Consider the following 14,013-nt stretch of genomic DNA (forward strand, 5'->3'; position numbering starts at 1 on the left):
ACTGGGACTGTTCTCTACAGGCTGACTGGGACTGTTCTCTACAGGCTGACTGGGACTGTTCTCTACAGGCTGACTGGGACTGTTCTCTACAGGCTGACTGGGACTGTTCTCTACAGGCTGACTGGGACTGTTCTCTACAGGCTGACTGGGACTGTTCTCTACAGGCTGACTGGGACTGTTCTCTACAGGCTGACTGGGACTGTGCTCTACAGGCTGACTGGGACTGTGCTCTACAGGCTGACTGGGACTGTTCTCTACAGGCTGACTGGGACTGTTCTCTACAGGCTGACTGGGACTGTTCTCTACAGGCTGACTGGAACTGTTCTCTACAGGCTGACTGGAACTGTTCTCTACAGGCTGACTGGGACTGTTCTCTACAGGCTGACTGGGACTGTTCTCTACATGCTGACTGGAACTGTTCTCTACAGGCTGACTGGAACTGTTCTCTACAGGCTGACTGGAACTGTTCTCTACAGGCTGACTGGAACTGTTCTCTACAGGCTGACTGGGACTGTTCTCTACAGGCTGACTGGGACTGTTCTCTACAGGCTGACTGGGACTGTTCTCTACAGGCTGACTGGGACTGTTCTCTACAGGCTGACTGGGACTGTTCTCTACAGGCTGACTGGGACTGTTCTCTACAGGCTGACTGGGACTGTTCTCTACAGGCTGACTGGGACTGTTCTCTACAGGCTGACTGGGACTGTTCTCTACAGGCTGACTGGGTTGGTTTTCTTCAGCGCTGCATGTGGACAACCACATCTGTACACCCTACTTTGCACGATGACAGTAGCGCACCAACACATTGCACTAGTTCCAGCCTTCGGTAAATTAGCTTGACATGCTTTTACAGCTCGTTATTATTTGACTAGTCACGTTCGATATTTCGTCGTTAGTAGCTACGCCTCGTTCACATTTATCAATAGGATAGTTATGGAGATTTATATGGAGTCCTCACCGGACCCTGCTGCCAGTGACGCGGGAAACAGCGTCTCTAAACCGGCTACTCCAGTCATGGACACGCCGGCGAATCTGGAGACCCTCCAAACGGACCACCACCACCAAACCCCTGTTAGAGGACAGAGTCGTTCCGGCTCCAACAAAGGTAAATAACTCATATTTAGATTTAATACCGCGTGAGAATGATTTATTTTTTATTTTTTATAAAATGCTGTGAAATCTGTTGAAAATAGAAGAGAGGGTGGAAGGGCAACTTCAAAGTGCTTTCCTCTTGACTTGAAGGGGACTGAGAGCTCGGTTTCGCTATAGACGGTTCTTCTTTCTCTGTTCCGTTCTTTGAGCAGAAAGGTTCATGGTTTATTGTATTCGATAACAATTAGACAGCATTCAACAAGAAAATGCATATATGATTGACAGATTTCCCGATCACTTGTTATTAGCGACGATGTATGGCTATAAAGATTATTAGTTCGCCTCGCTAGCTCGCTCTGACATTCTGCTTTGGATATCCTTGCAAACAGTGACATGCATTCCTTCAGTGATACAATGTAACTTCCAAAGAAAAGACTCGTGAAGTTGAAACCAGGTTTCACATTACTGACGGTCACACTTTCAAAGTCCACACTCAGTCCCTTACTGCGGCGTTACTAATGGCCATTTGCAGTCTCACTAAGTGGATTATTCTTATCCGTGGGTTGTATATTTCCCCCTCATTGTGAGTATTTGTATTGTATTTAAATATGACATAATATTGTTTTTTTTACAGTACTGACAGTATAAAGCCCCCCCCCCCCCCCCCGTTCTTGCTGTTACGCAGCGAATTCAAGTTCGCTTCCAGTGGACACAATATGTTTAATGTTGACATAACGTTGGGGTTATTTATGTACTGTAGGTTATGTGTCAACCGTTCATATATCATGTCAAAATCCTCCTGTTTCTATTGCCTGGCCGTTGACTTACTACAGTCAGCTGGTTCAGAGCAGATAGCTGTTATGTAACAACCTTGACAGCGACTGAAAATCACACAGAGAGAGAGAGATATATCTATTCCCGCTTGCTTTGTCAATGTCAACATGTGTTTCCCATGTCAGTACATCCCGTTGAGAATTGTATTGAGGGAGAAAGGTCTCCCAGGGCTGTCTGTCTGCTGTAGATGTTTAGGAACCAGTTTATTATTATCCTCTATAGTGGCTCTTACTGCACGACGTTTTGTCTCTTAAGAATTGTGCTAAATAATATAGGATTTTCTAACCAGCATGTAGCTACAAGGAAATACCCGAGCGATTGTAACGTTTGTGTGGCCTTGTAAAAAGCACCAGCATTGTTAGTTGTAACGTTTGTGTGGCCTTGTAAAAAGCACCAGCATTGTTAGTTGTAACGTTTGTGTGGCCTTGTAAAAAGCACCAGCATTGTTAGTTGTAACGTTTGTGTGGCCGTGTAAAAAGCACCAGCATTTTTAGTTGTATTATGTAACAAGGTTTCACAGATATTCAGGCAGGCAGCCAGAACTCAAGACAGAGACTGTTGACAAGGTTTATAGGCAGTTTCACAGATATTCAGGCAGGCTGCCAGAACTCAAGACAGAGACTGTTGACAAGGTTTTGAGTTGGCAGCATCGAAGAAGTCTCACCTAACCTGCTAACCCACATTTCCACGGTTTAGCCTACATTCTGAGAACATTCTAGACACGCGTCTTGATTGAGGGACATTTCTTCTTTATTTCTTCTCTGTACACCTTCTACTTTCTTCTGTATCAAATCAGAAACCTGGGGCGGCAGGGTAGCCTAGTGGTTAGAGTGTAGAGGCGGCAGGGTAGCCTAGTGGTTAGAGTGTAGAGGCGGCAGGGTAGCCTAGTGGTTAGAGTGTAGAGGCGGCAGGGTAGCCTAGTGGTTAGAGTGTAGAGGCGGCAGGGTAGCCTAGTGGTTAGAGTGTAGAGGCGGCAGGGTAGCCTAGTGGTTAGAGTGTAGAGGCGGCAGGGTAGCCTAGTGGTTAGAGTGTAGAGGCGGCAGGGTAGCCTAGTGGTTAGAGTGTAGAGGCGGCAGGGTAGCCTAGTGGTTAGAGTGTAGAGGCGGCAGGGTAGCCTAGTGGTTAGAGTGTAGAGGCGGCAGGGTAGCCTAGTGGTTAGAGTGTAGAGGCGGCAGGTAGTCTAGTGGTTAGAGTGTAGAGGCGGCAGGGAAGCCTAGTGGTTAGAGTGTAGAGGCGGCAGGGTAGCCTAGTGGTTAGAGTGTAGAGGCGGCAGGGTAGCCTAGTGGTTAGAGTGTAGAGGCGGCAGGGTAGCCTAGTGGTTAGAGTGTTGGACTAGTTCAAATCCCCGAGCTGACAAGGTACAAATCTGTCATTCTGCCCCTGAACAGGCAGTTAACCCATTGTTCCCCAGTAGGCCGTCACATTGAAAATAAGAATTTGTTCTTAACTGACTTGCCTAGTTAAATAAAGGTTAATAAAATAATAAATTGTTCGTGGTGGTACTGTAGATATGATCGTGGTTCATGTGTGAAGTGAGTTATATCTCTACCAACTTTGTTATGGCGAAGTATTCCCTCTATATTCTATGTCAGACTGTATTGGAATTAAATGTTAAAACACAAAACAGAACACTGACAAAATTAAAGCTCAGTCCTGAGTTTAAAAAATAACAATAATTCCATTTGGAAATCTGCTGTTTATAGCTTCTATAGAGGCCTTTCCCATTCAATCGCTCAATTTCAAGTTGCAGATTTTCCCTGCCGTCACGGAGAGGCCGAGCTGGGTTAATGAATGAAAGTAAACACTACCATCTAGACCTGTGCCTGTACTGTACAAGCAGGTGCAACCAAAATAATGCAGCCGACACTATATTCTCAACAGTAGTAGTACTGTATTGGATAACATGTAGCACATACTATATTCTCAACAGTAGTAGTACTGTATTGGATAACATGTAGCACATACTATATTCTCAACAGTAGTAGTACTGTATTGGATAACATGTAGCACATACTATATTCTCAACAGTAGTAGTACTGTATTGGATAACATGTAGCAGTAGTAGTACTGTATTGGATAACATGTAGCAGTAGTAGTACTGTATTGGATAGCATGTAGCAGTAGTAGTACTGTATTGGATAACATGTAGCATGTACTATATTCTCAACAGTAGTAGTACTGTATTGGATAACATGTAGCAGTAGTAGTACTGTATTGGATAACATGTAGCAGTAGTAGTACTGTATTGGATAGCATGTAGCAGTAGTAGTACTGTATTGGATAACATGTAGCATGTACTATATTCTCAACAGTAGTAGTACTGTATTGGATAACATGTAGCAGTAGTAGTACTGTATTGGATAACATGTAGCAGTAGTAGTACTGTATTGGATAGCATGTAGCAGTAGTAGTACTGTATTGGATAACATGTAGCATGTACTATATTCTCAACAGTAGTAGTACTGTATTGGATAACATGTAGCAGTAGTAGTACTGTATTGGATAACATGTAGCAGTAGTAGTACTGTATTGGATAGCATGTAGCAGTAGTACTACTGTATTGGATAACATGTAGCAGTAGTAGTACTGTATTGGATAGCATGTAGCAGTAGTACTACTGTATTGGATAGCATGTAGCAGTAGTACTACTGTATTGGATAACATGTAGCAGTAGTAGTACTGTATTGGATAACATGTAGCAGTAGTAGTACTGTATTGGATAGCATGTAGCAGTAGTAGTACTGTATTGGATAACATGTAGCAGTAGTAGTACTGTATTGGATAACATGTAGCAGTAGTAGTACTGTATTGGATAGCATGTAGCAGTAGTAGTACTGTATTGGATAACATGTAGCAGTAGTAGTACTGTATTGGATAGCATGTAGCAGTAGTAGTACTGTATTGGATAACATGTAGCAGTAGTAGTACTGTATTGGATAACATGTAGCAGTAGTAGTACTGTATTGGATAACATGTAGCACATACTATATTCTCAACAGTAGTAGTACTGTATTGGATAACATGTAGCACATACTATATTCTCAACAGTAGTAGTACTGTATTGGATAACATGTAGCACATACTATATTCTCAACAGTAGTAGTACTGTATTGGATAACATGTAGTATGTACTATATTCTCAACAGTAGTAGTACTGTATTGGACAGCAGTAGTTCGACAGTATCTACTACAGTAGTAGTACTGTATTGGACAGCAGTAGTTCGACAGTATCTACTACAGTAGTAGTACTGTATTGGATAACATGTAGCATGTACTATATTCTCAACAGTAGTAGTACTGTATTGGATAACATGTAGCACATACTATATTCTCAACAGTAGTAGTACTGTATTGGATAGCATGTAGCACATACTATATTCTCAACAGTAGTAGGTACTGTATTGGATAACATGTAGCACATACTATATTCTCAACAGTAGTAGTACTGCATTGGATAACATGTAGCATGTACTATATTCTCAACAGTAGTAGTACTGCATTGGATAACATGTAGCACATACTATATTCTCAACAGTAGTAGTACTGTATTGGATAACATGTAGCATGTACTATATTCTCAACAGTAGTAGTACTGTATTGGATAACATGTAGCACATACTATATTCTCAACAGTAGTAGTACTGTATTGGATAACATGTAGCAGTAGTAGTACTGTATTGGATAACATGTAGCAGTAGTAGTACTGTATTGGATAACATGTAGCACATACTATATTCTCAACAGTAGTAGTACTGTATTGGATAACATGTAGCACATACTATATTCTCAACAGTAGTAGTACTGTATTGGATAACATGTAGCACATACTATATTCTCAACAGTAGTAGTACTGTATTGGATAACATGTAGTATGTACTATATTCTCAACAGTAGTAGTACTGTATTGGACAGCAGTAGTTCGACAGTATCTACTACAGTAGTAGTACTGTATTGGACAGCAGTAGTTCGACAGTATCTACTACAGTAGTAGTACTGTATTGGATAACATGTAGCATGTACTATATTCTCAACAGTAGTAGTACTGTATTGGATAACATGTAGCACATACTATATTCTCAACAGTAGTAGTACTGTATTGGATAGCATGTAGCACATACTATATTCTCAACAGTAGTAGTACTGTATTGGATAACATGTAGCACATACTATATTCTCAACAGTAGTAGTACTGTATTGGATAACATGTAGCACATACTATATTCTCAACAGTAGTAGTACTGTATTGGACAGCAGTAGTTCGACAGTATCTACTATAGTTTTCTATATTTGAGTTTCCTTTTAATTCCTGAAACATCTTCCTGTTTGGCCTGGCTCATATTTGGCCTGGTCCCAGATTAGTTTTTTTGTTGTCCAACTGCTATTGTTGCTTTCAAGTTTGTCAAGACATCCCAAACAGAGATCAGTGGCCAGGTATTGTAAAGTGTCAGCCTCAGTCAGATAGTTATCTATAAATGGGAGCTGGTGAGAGAGCTGGGGGTGTATTCATTAGGAACCATACAGAAACATACCGGAATGTATTCAATAGAAACGTAACAATTACGCTGCTAAACTTTTCACAACACTGACATACTGTAGTAAGTGAAACCACGGTGGTTCTAGGGACGGGAACGAGTGAGTGCTGGAGTTACAGATGTTTACACAACACTGACATACTGTAGTAAGTGAAACCACGGTGGTTCTAGGGACGGGAACGAGTGAGTGCTGGAGTTACAGATGTTTACACAACACTGACATACTGTAGTAAGTGAAACCACGGTGGTTCTAGGGACGGGAACGAGTGAGTGCTGGAGTTACAGATGTTTACACAACACTGACATACTGTAGTAAGTGAAACCACGGTGGTTCTAGGGACGGGAACGAGTGAGTGCTGGAGTTACAGATGTTTACACAACACTGACATACTGTAGTAAGTGAAACCACGGTGGTTCTAGGGATGGGAACGAGTGAGTGCTGGAGTTACAGATGTTTACACAACACTGACATACTGTAGTAAGTGAAACCACGGTGGTTCTAGGGACGGGAACGAGTGAGTGCTGGAGTTACAGATGTTTACACAACACTGACATACTGTAGTAAGTGAAACCACGGTGGTTCTAGGGACGGGAACGAGTGAGTGCTGGAGTTACAGATGTTTACACAACACTGACATACTGTAGTAAGTGAAACCACGGTGGTTCTAGGGACGGGAACGAGTGAGTGCTGGAGTTACAGATGTTTACACAACACTGACATACTGTAGTAAGTGAAACCACGGTGGTTCTAGGGACGGGAACGAGTGAGTGCTGGAGTTACAGATGTTTACACAACACTGACATACTGTAGTAAGTGAAACCACGGTGGTTCTCGGGATGGGAACGAGTGAGTGCTGGAGTTACAGATGTTTACACAACACTGACATACTGTAGTAAGTGAAACCACGGTGGTTCTAGGGATGGGAACGAGTGAGTGCTGGAGTTACAGATGTTTACACAACACTGACATACTGTAGTAAGTGAAACCACGGTGGTTCTAGGGACGGGAACGAGTGAGTGCTGGAGTTACATATGTTTACACAACACTGACACAAGATGGATGGGACTGTGTGATTGGTAACTAATGGACTGAGACAGGGTCGGGTTAAAGCTGTAGTTAACCCAATGTAGGTAGTGCAGAAGAGTACAGAAACATACCGGAATGTATTCAATAGAAACGTAACAATTACGCTGCTAAACTTTTCACAACAACTCCAGCACTCACTCGTTCCCATCCCTAGAACCACCGTGGTTTCACTTACTACAGTATGTCAGTGTTGTGCTGGAGTTACAGATGTTTACACAACACTGACATACTGTAGTAAGTGAAACCACGGTGGTTCTCGGGATGGGAACGAGTGAGTGCTGGAGTTACAGATGTTTACACAACACTGACATACTGTAGTAAGTGAAACCACGGTGGTTCTAGGGATGGGAACGAGTGAGTGCTGGAGTTACAGATGTTTACACAACACTGACATACTGTAGTAAGTGAAACCACGGTGGTTCTAGGGACGGGAACGAGTGAGTGCTGGAGTTACATATGTTTACACAACACTGACACAAGATGGATGGGACTGTGTGATTGGTAACTAATGGACTGAGACAGGGTCGGGTTAAAGCTGTAGTTAACCCAATGTAGGTAGTGCAGAAGAGTACAGGCCTCTCCTAGTCAGGCTGGTAGTCAGGCTGGTGCAGTGGTAGGTGTAAAACCCTCTCCTAGTCAGGCTGGTAGTCAGGCTGGTGCAGTGGTAGGTGTAAAGCCCTCTCCTAGTCAGGCTGGTGCAGTGGTAAGTGTAAAGCCCTCTCCTAGTCAGGCTGGTAGTAACACTGGTGCAGTGGTATGTGTAAAGCCCTCTCCTAGTCAGGCTGGTAGTCAGGCTGGTGCAGTGGTAGGTGTACAGCCCTCTCCTAATCAGGCTGGTAGTCAGGCTGGTGCAGTGGTAGGTGTAAAGCCCTCTCCTAGTCAGACTGGTGCAGTGGTAGGTGTAAAGCCCTCTCCTAGTCAGGCTGGTGCAGTGGTAGGTGTAAAGCCCTCTCCAAGTCAGGCTGGTAGTAACACTGGTGCAGTGGTAGGTGTAAGCCCTCTCCTAGTCAGGCTGGTAGTAACACTGATGCAGTGGTAGGTGTAAAGCCCTCTCCTAATCAGGCTGGTAGTCAGGCTGGTGCAGTGGTAGGTGTAAAACTCTCTCCTAGTCAGGCTGGCACAGTGGTAGGTGTAAAGCCCTCTCCTAGTCAGGCTGGTAGTCAGGCTGGTGCAGTGGTAGGTGTAAAGCCCCCTCCTAGTCAGGCTGGTAGTAACACTGGTGCAGTGGTAGGTGTAAAGCCCTCTCCTAATCAGGCTGGTAGTCAGGCTGGTGCAGTGGTAGGTGTAAAGCCCTCTCCTAATCAGGCTGGTAGTAACACTGGTGCAGTGGTATGTGTAAAGCCCTCTCCAAGTCAGGCTGGTTGTAACACTGATGCAGTGGTAGGTGTAAAGCCCTCTCCTAGTCAGGCTGGTGCAGTGGTAGGTATAAAGCCCTCTCCTAGTCAGGCTGGTGCAGTGGTAGGTGTATAGCCCTCTCCAAGTCAGGCTGGTAGTAACACTGGTGCAGTGGTAGGTGTGAAGCCCTCTCCTAGTCAGGCTGGTAGTAACACTGATGCAGTGGTAGATGTAAAGCCCTCTCCTAGTCAGGCTGGTGCAGTGGTAGGTGTAACGTCCTCTCCAAGTCAGGCTGGTAGTAACACTGGTGCAGTGGTATGTGTAAAGCCCTCTCCTAGTCAGGCTGGTAGTAACACTGATGCAGTGGTAGGTGTAAAGCCCTCTCCTAGTCAGGCTGGTAGTCAGGCTGGTAGTCAGGCTGGTAGTCAGGCTGGTAGTCAGGCTGGTGCAGTGGTAGGTGTAAAGCCCTCTCCAAGTCAGGCTGGTAGTAACACTGGTGCAGTGGTATGTGTAAAGCCCTCTCCTGGTCAGGCTGGTAGTAACACTGATGCAGTGGTAGGTGTAAAGCCCTCTCCTAGCCAGGCTGGTGCAGTGGTAGGTGTAAAGCCCTCTCCTAGTCAGGCTGGTGCAGTGGTAGGTGTAAAGCCCTCTCCTAGTCAGGCTGGTGCAGTGGTAGGTATAAAGCCCTCTCCTAGTCAGGCTGGTAGTCCGGCTGGTGCAGTGGTAGGTGTAAAGCCCTCTCCTAGTCAGGCTGGTGCAGTGGTAGGTGTAAAGCCCTCTCCTAGTCAGGCTGGTGCAGTGGTAGGTGTAAAGCCCTCTCCTAGTCAGGCTGGTGCAGTGGTAGGTGTAAAGCCCTCTCCTAGTCAGGCTGGTAGTCTGTCTTGCCTGCAGATAGAAAGCTGTGTCTCTGTCTCTGTCCTGCCTGGAGATAGAAAGCTATGTCTCTGTCTCTGTCCTGTCTGCAGATAGAAAGCTGTGTCTCTGTCCTGCCTGGAGATAGAAAGCTGTGTCTCTGTCCTGCCTACAGATAGAAAGCTGTGTCTCTGTCCTGCCTGCAGATAGAAAGCTGTGTCTCTGTGTCTGTCCTGCCTGCAGATTGAAAGCTGTGTCTCTGTCCTGCCTGGAGATAGAAAGCTGTGTCTCTGTCCTGCCTGGAGATAGAAAGCTATGTCTCTGTCTTTGTCCTGTCTGCAGATAGAAAGCTGTGTCTCTGTCCTGCCTGGAGATAGAAAGCTGTGTCTCTGTCCTGCCTACAGATAGAAAGCTGTGTCTCTGTCCTGCCTGCAGATAGAAAGCTGTGTCTCTGTCCTGCCTGCAGATAGAAAGCTGTGTCTCTGTCCTGTCTGCAGATAGGGAGCTGTCTCTCTGTCTTTCTTGCCTGCCTGAGTAGCCATGTCTTGATTGAATGCACATAGCCTAGTTTTTTCATTTAGAAAATGATTAAATATAGCTTGAGACCTTCAGTAAAAGTTTAGATGCAGTTGTTGCCACATAGTGACAGTAAAAGTTGTTTGCTGTACTTGGTGTGCTTGGTACACGCTGACCTTGTTTATACTTCAAACTGGGTGATGATGTTCTGTACCTTCTACAGTAGAGTCCCAACCCAGTGATGTGTCCCTCTCACCAACTGAGAACTGGTTTTAGTGTTCTGGGTCACAATTATTTTGGGCTGCAGTGAAACCCCTCAGTGGGTTGGCTGGCTTGGAAGGCCCAAACCTCACTGGTGACAGGGGCTGGTTCCGTGGTTTGATATGAATTCTGTAGTGGAGTTACATGGTGTCACGGAAACGTTGGTACTTTTCCCCAAATACTGTAACATGAAGAACAGTTCAATGTCTCACGTCATCGACTGATTTTAAGATCAAGTCTGTTTTATCAGCGCAGCCAATGTCCCCTTTTAGGGCTAGTGCACAGTGCCTGCTCCAATCATACTGACTCTAGTCTGTCCTGAGGAACCACTGGGAGACTGGGCTGAGGAACCACTGGGAGACTGGGCTGAGGAACCACTGGGAGACTGGGCTGAGGAACCACTGGGAGACTGGGCTGAGGAACCACTGGGAGGCTGGGCTGTATCATGTTATCTCCTCTCTCATACTGACTCTAGTCTGTCCTGAGGAACCACTGGGAGACTGGGCTGAGGAACCACTGGGAGACTGGGCTGAGGAACCACTGGGAGTCTGGACTGTACCATGTTATCTCCTCTCTCATACTGACCCTAGTCTGGACTGTACCATGTTATCTCTCCTCTCATACTGACTCTAGTCTGTCCTGAGGAACCACTGGGAGGCTGGGCTGAGTTGTTATCTCCCCTCTCAAACTGACTCTAGTCTGGACTGTACCATGTTATCTCCCCTCTCATACTGACTCTAGTCTGTCCTGAGGAACCACTGGGAGGCTGGGCTGAGGAACCACTGGGAGTCTGGACTGAGATGTTATCTCCTCTCTCATACTGACTCTAGTCTGCCCTGAGGAACCACTGGGAGGCTGGGCTGAGTTGTTATCTCCTCTCTCATACCGTCTCTAGTCTGTCCTGAGGAACCACTGGGAGGCTGGGCTGAGGAACCACTGGGAGTCTGGGCTGAGTTGTTATCTCCTCTCTCATACTGACTCTAGTCTGTCCTGAGGAACCACTGGGAGGCTGGGCTGAGGAACCACTGGGAGTCTGGACTGAGATGTTATCTCCTCTCTCATACTGACTCTAGTCTGTCCTGAGGAACCACTGGGAGTCTGGACTGTACCATGTTATCTCTCCTCTCATACTGACTCTAGTCTGTCCTGAGGAACCACTGGGAGTCTAGACTGAGATGTTATCTCCTCTCTCATACTGACTTTAGTCTGTCCTGAGGAACCACTGGGAGTCTGGACTGTACCATGTTATCTCTCCTCTCATACTGACTCTAGTCTGTCCTGAGGAACCACTGGGAGGCTGGACTGAGATGTTATCTCCTCTCTCATACTGACTCTAGTCTGTCCTGAGGAACCACTGGGAGTCTGGACTGAGATGTTATCTCCTCTCTCATACTGATTCTAGTCTGTCCTGAGGAACCACTGGGAGTCTGGACTGTACCATGTTATCTCCCCTCTCATACTGACTCTAGTCTGGACTGTCTCATGTTATCTCCTCTCTCATACTGACTCTAGTCTGTCCTGAGGAACCACTGGGAGTCTGGACTGTACCATGTTATCTCCCCTCTCATACTGACTCTAGTTTGTCCTGAGGAACCACTGGGAGTCTGTCCTGAGGAACCACTGGGAGTCTGTCCTGAGGAACCACTGGGAGTCTGTCCTGAGGAACCACTGGGAGTCTGTCCTGAGGAACCACTGGGAGGCTGGGCTGAGGAACCACTGGGAGTCTGGGCTGAGGAACCACTGGGAGTCTGTCCTGAGGAACCACTGGGAGTCTGGGCTGAGGAACCACTGGGAGTCTGGGCTGAGGAACCACTGGGAGTCTGGACTGTACCATGTTATCTCCTCTCTCATACTGACTCTAGTCTGTCCTGAGGAACCACTGGGAGTCTGGGCTGAGGAACCACTGGGAGTCTGGACTGTACCATGTTATCTCCTCTCTCATACTGACTCTAGTTTGTCCTGAGGAACCACTGGGAGTCTGGACTGAGGAACCACTGGGAGTCTGGACTGAGGAACCACTGGGAGTCTGGGCTGAGGAACCACTGGGAGTCTGGACTGAGATGTTATCTCCTCTCTCATACTACACAGAAGGTACTACACTCTGCTGTCGTGGAAGGTACTACACTCTGCTGTCGTGGAAGGTACTACACTCTGCTGTCGTGGAAGGTACTACACTCTGCTGTCGTGGAAGGTACTACACTCTGCTGTCGTGGAAGGTACTACACTCTGCTGTCGTGGAAGGTACTACACTCTGCTGTCGTGGAAGGTACTACACTCTGCTGTCGTGGAAGGTACTACACTCTGCTGTCGTGGAAGGTACTACACTCTGCTGTCGATGGAAGGTACTACACTCTGCTGTCGTGGAAGGTACTACACTCTGCTGTCGTGGAAGGTACTACACTCTGCTGTCGTGGAAGGTACTACACTCTGCTGTCGTGGAATGTACTACACTCTGCTGTCGATGGAAGGTACTACACTCTGCTGTCGTGGAAGGTACTACACTCTGCTGTCGTGGAAGGTACTACACTCTGCTGTCGTGGAAGGTACTACACTCTGCTGTCATGGAAGGTACTACACTCTGCTGTCGTGGAAGGTACTACACTCTGCTGTCGTGGAAGGTACTACACTCTGCTGTCGATGGAAGGTACTACTCTCTGCTGTCGTGGAAGGTACTACACTCTGCTGTCGTGGAAGGTACTACACTCTGCTGTCGTGGAAGGTACTACACTCTGCTGTTGTGGAAGGTACTACACTCGGCTGTCGTGGAAGGTACTACACTCTGCTGTCGTGGAAGGTACTACACTCTGCTGTCGTGGAAGGTATATGCAGGAATTTGCTGTATACCCACTTGTTTTGGTGGGCATTGCATATAGTCCATTTTAAATCCCCACAATGCATTTCAAAGTAGTGTAGTGGAGGTAAACACTGGGTCAATTAATAAGGCTGATGGAACAAATCAGAATGTTTTGGGTTAAAATGCTGATAAACTATTATTTTCTTCACTCTTTAAGCACAGCGATCTCCACACGACGGTAGGACTACACGCACATGTAGCCAGGAAAACACGGTTTCATGGACAGAGATGGAAACATCTGTTAGAATATAGAACGAGAGGGGAGATCTAAACCATCCATGATAATCCATGCAACAACTATCATGGGTTGTTCATATGACTGGGATTATCAACTATCATGGGTTGTTAATATGACTGGGATTATCAACAATTATCATGGGTTGTTAATATGACTGGGATTATCAACAACTATCATGGGTTGTTAATATGACTGGGATTATCAACAACTATCATGGGTTGTTAATATGACTGGGATTATCAACTATCATGGGTTGTTAATATGACTGGGGTTATCAACAACTAGCATGGGTTGCTAATATGACTGGGATTATCAACAACTATCATGGGTTGTTAATATGACTGGGGTTATCAACAACTAGCATGGGTTGCTAATATGACTGGGATTATCAACAACTATCATGGGTTGTTAA

The sequence above is a fragment of the Oncorhynchus kisutch genome, unplaced genomic scaffold (assembly GCF_002021735.2).
Source record: "Oncorhynchus kisutch isolate 150728-3 unplaced genomic scaffold, Okis_V2 scaffold3995, whole genome shotgun sequence".
In the NCBI taxonomy this organism is placed as follows: Eukaryota; Metazoa; Chordata; class Actinopteri; order Salmoniformes; family Salmonidae; genus Oncorhynchus; species Oncorhynchus kisutch.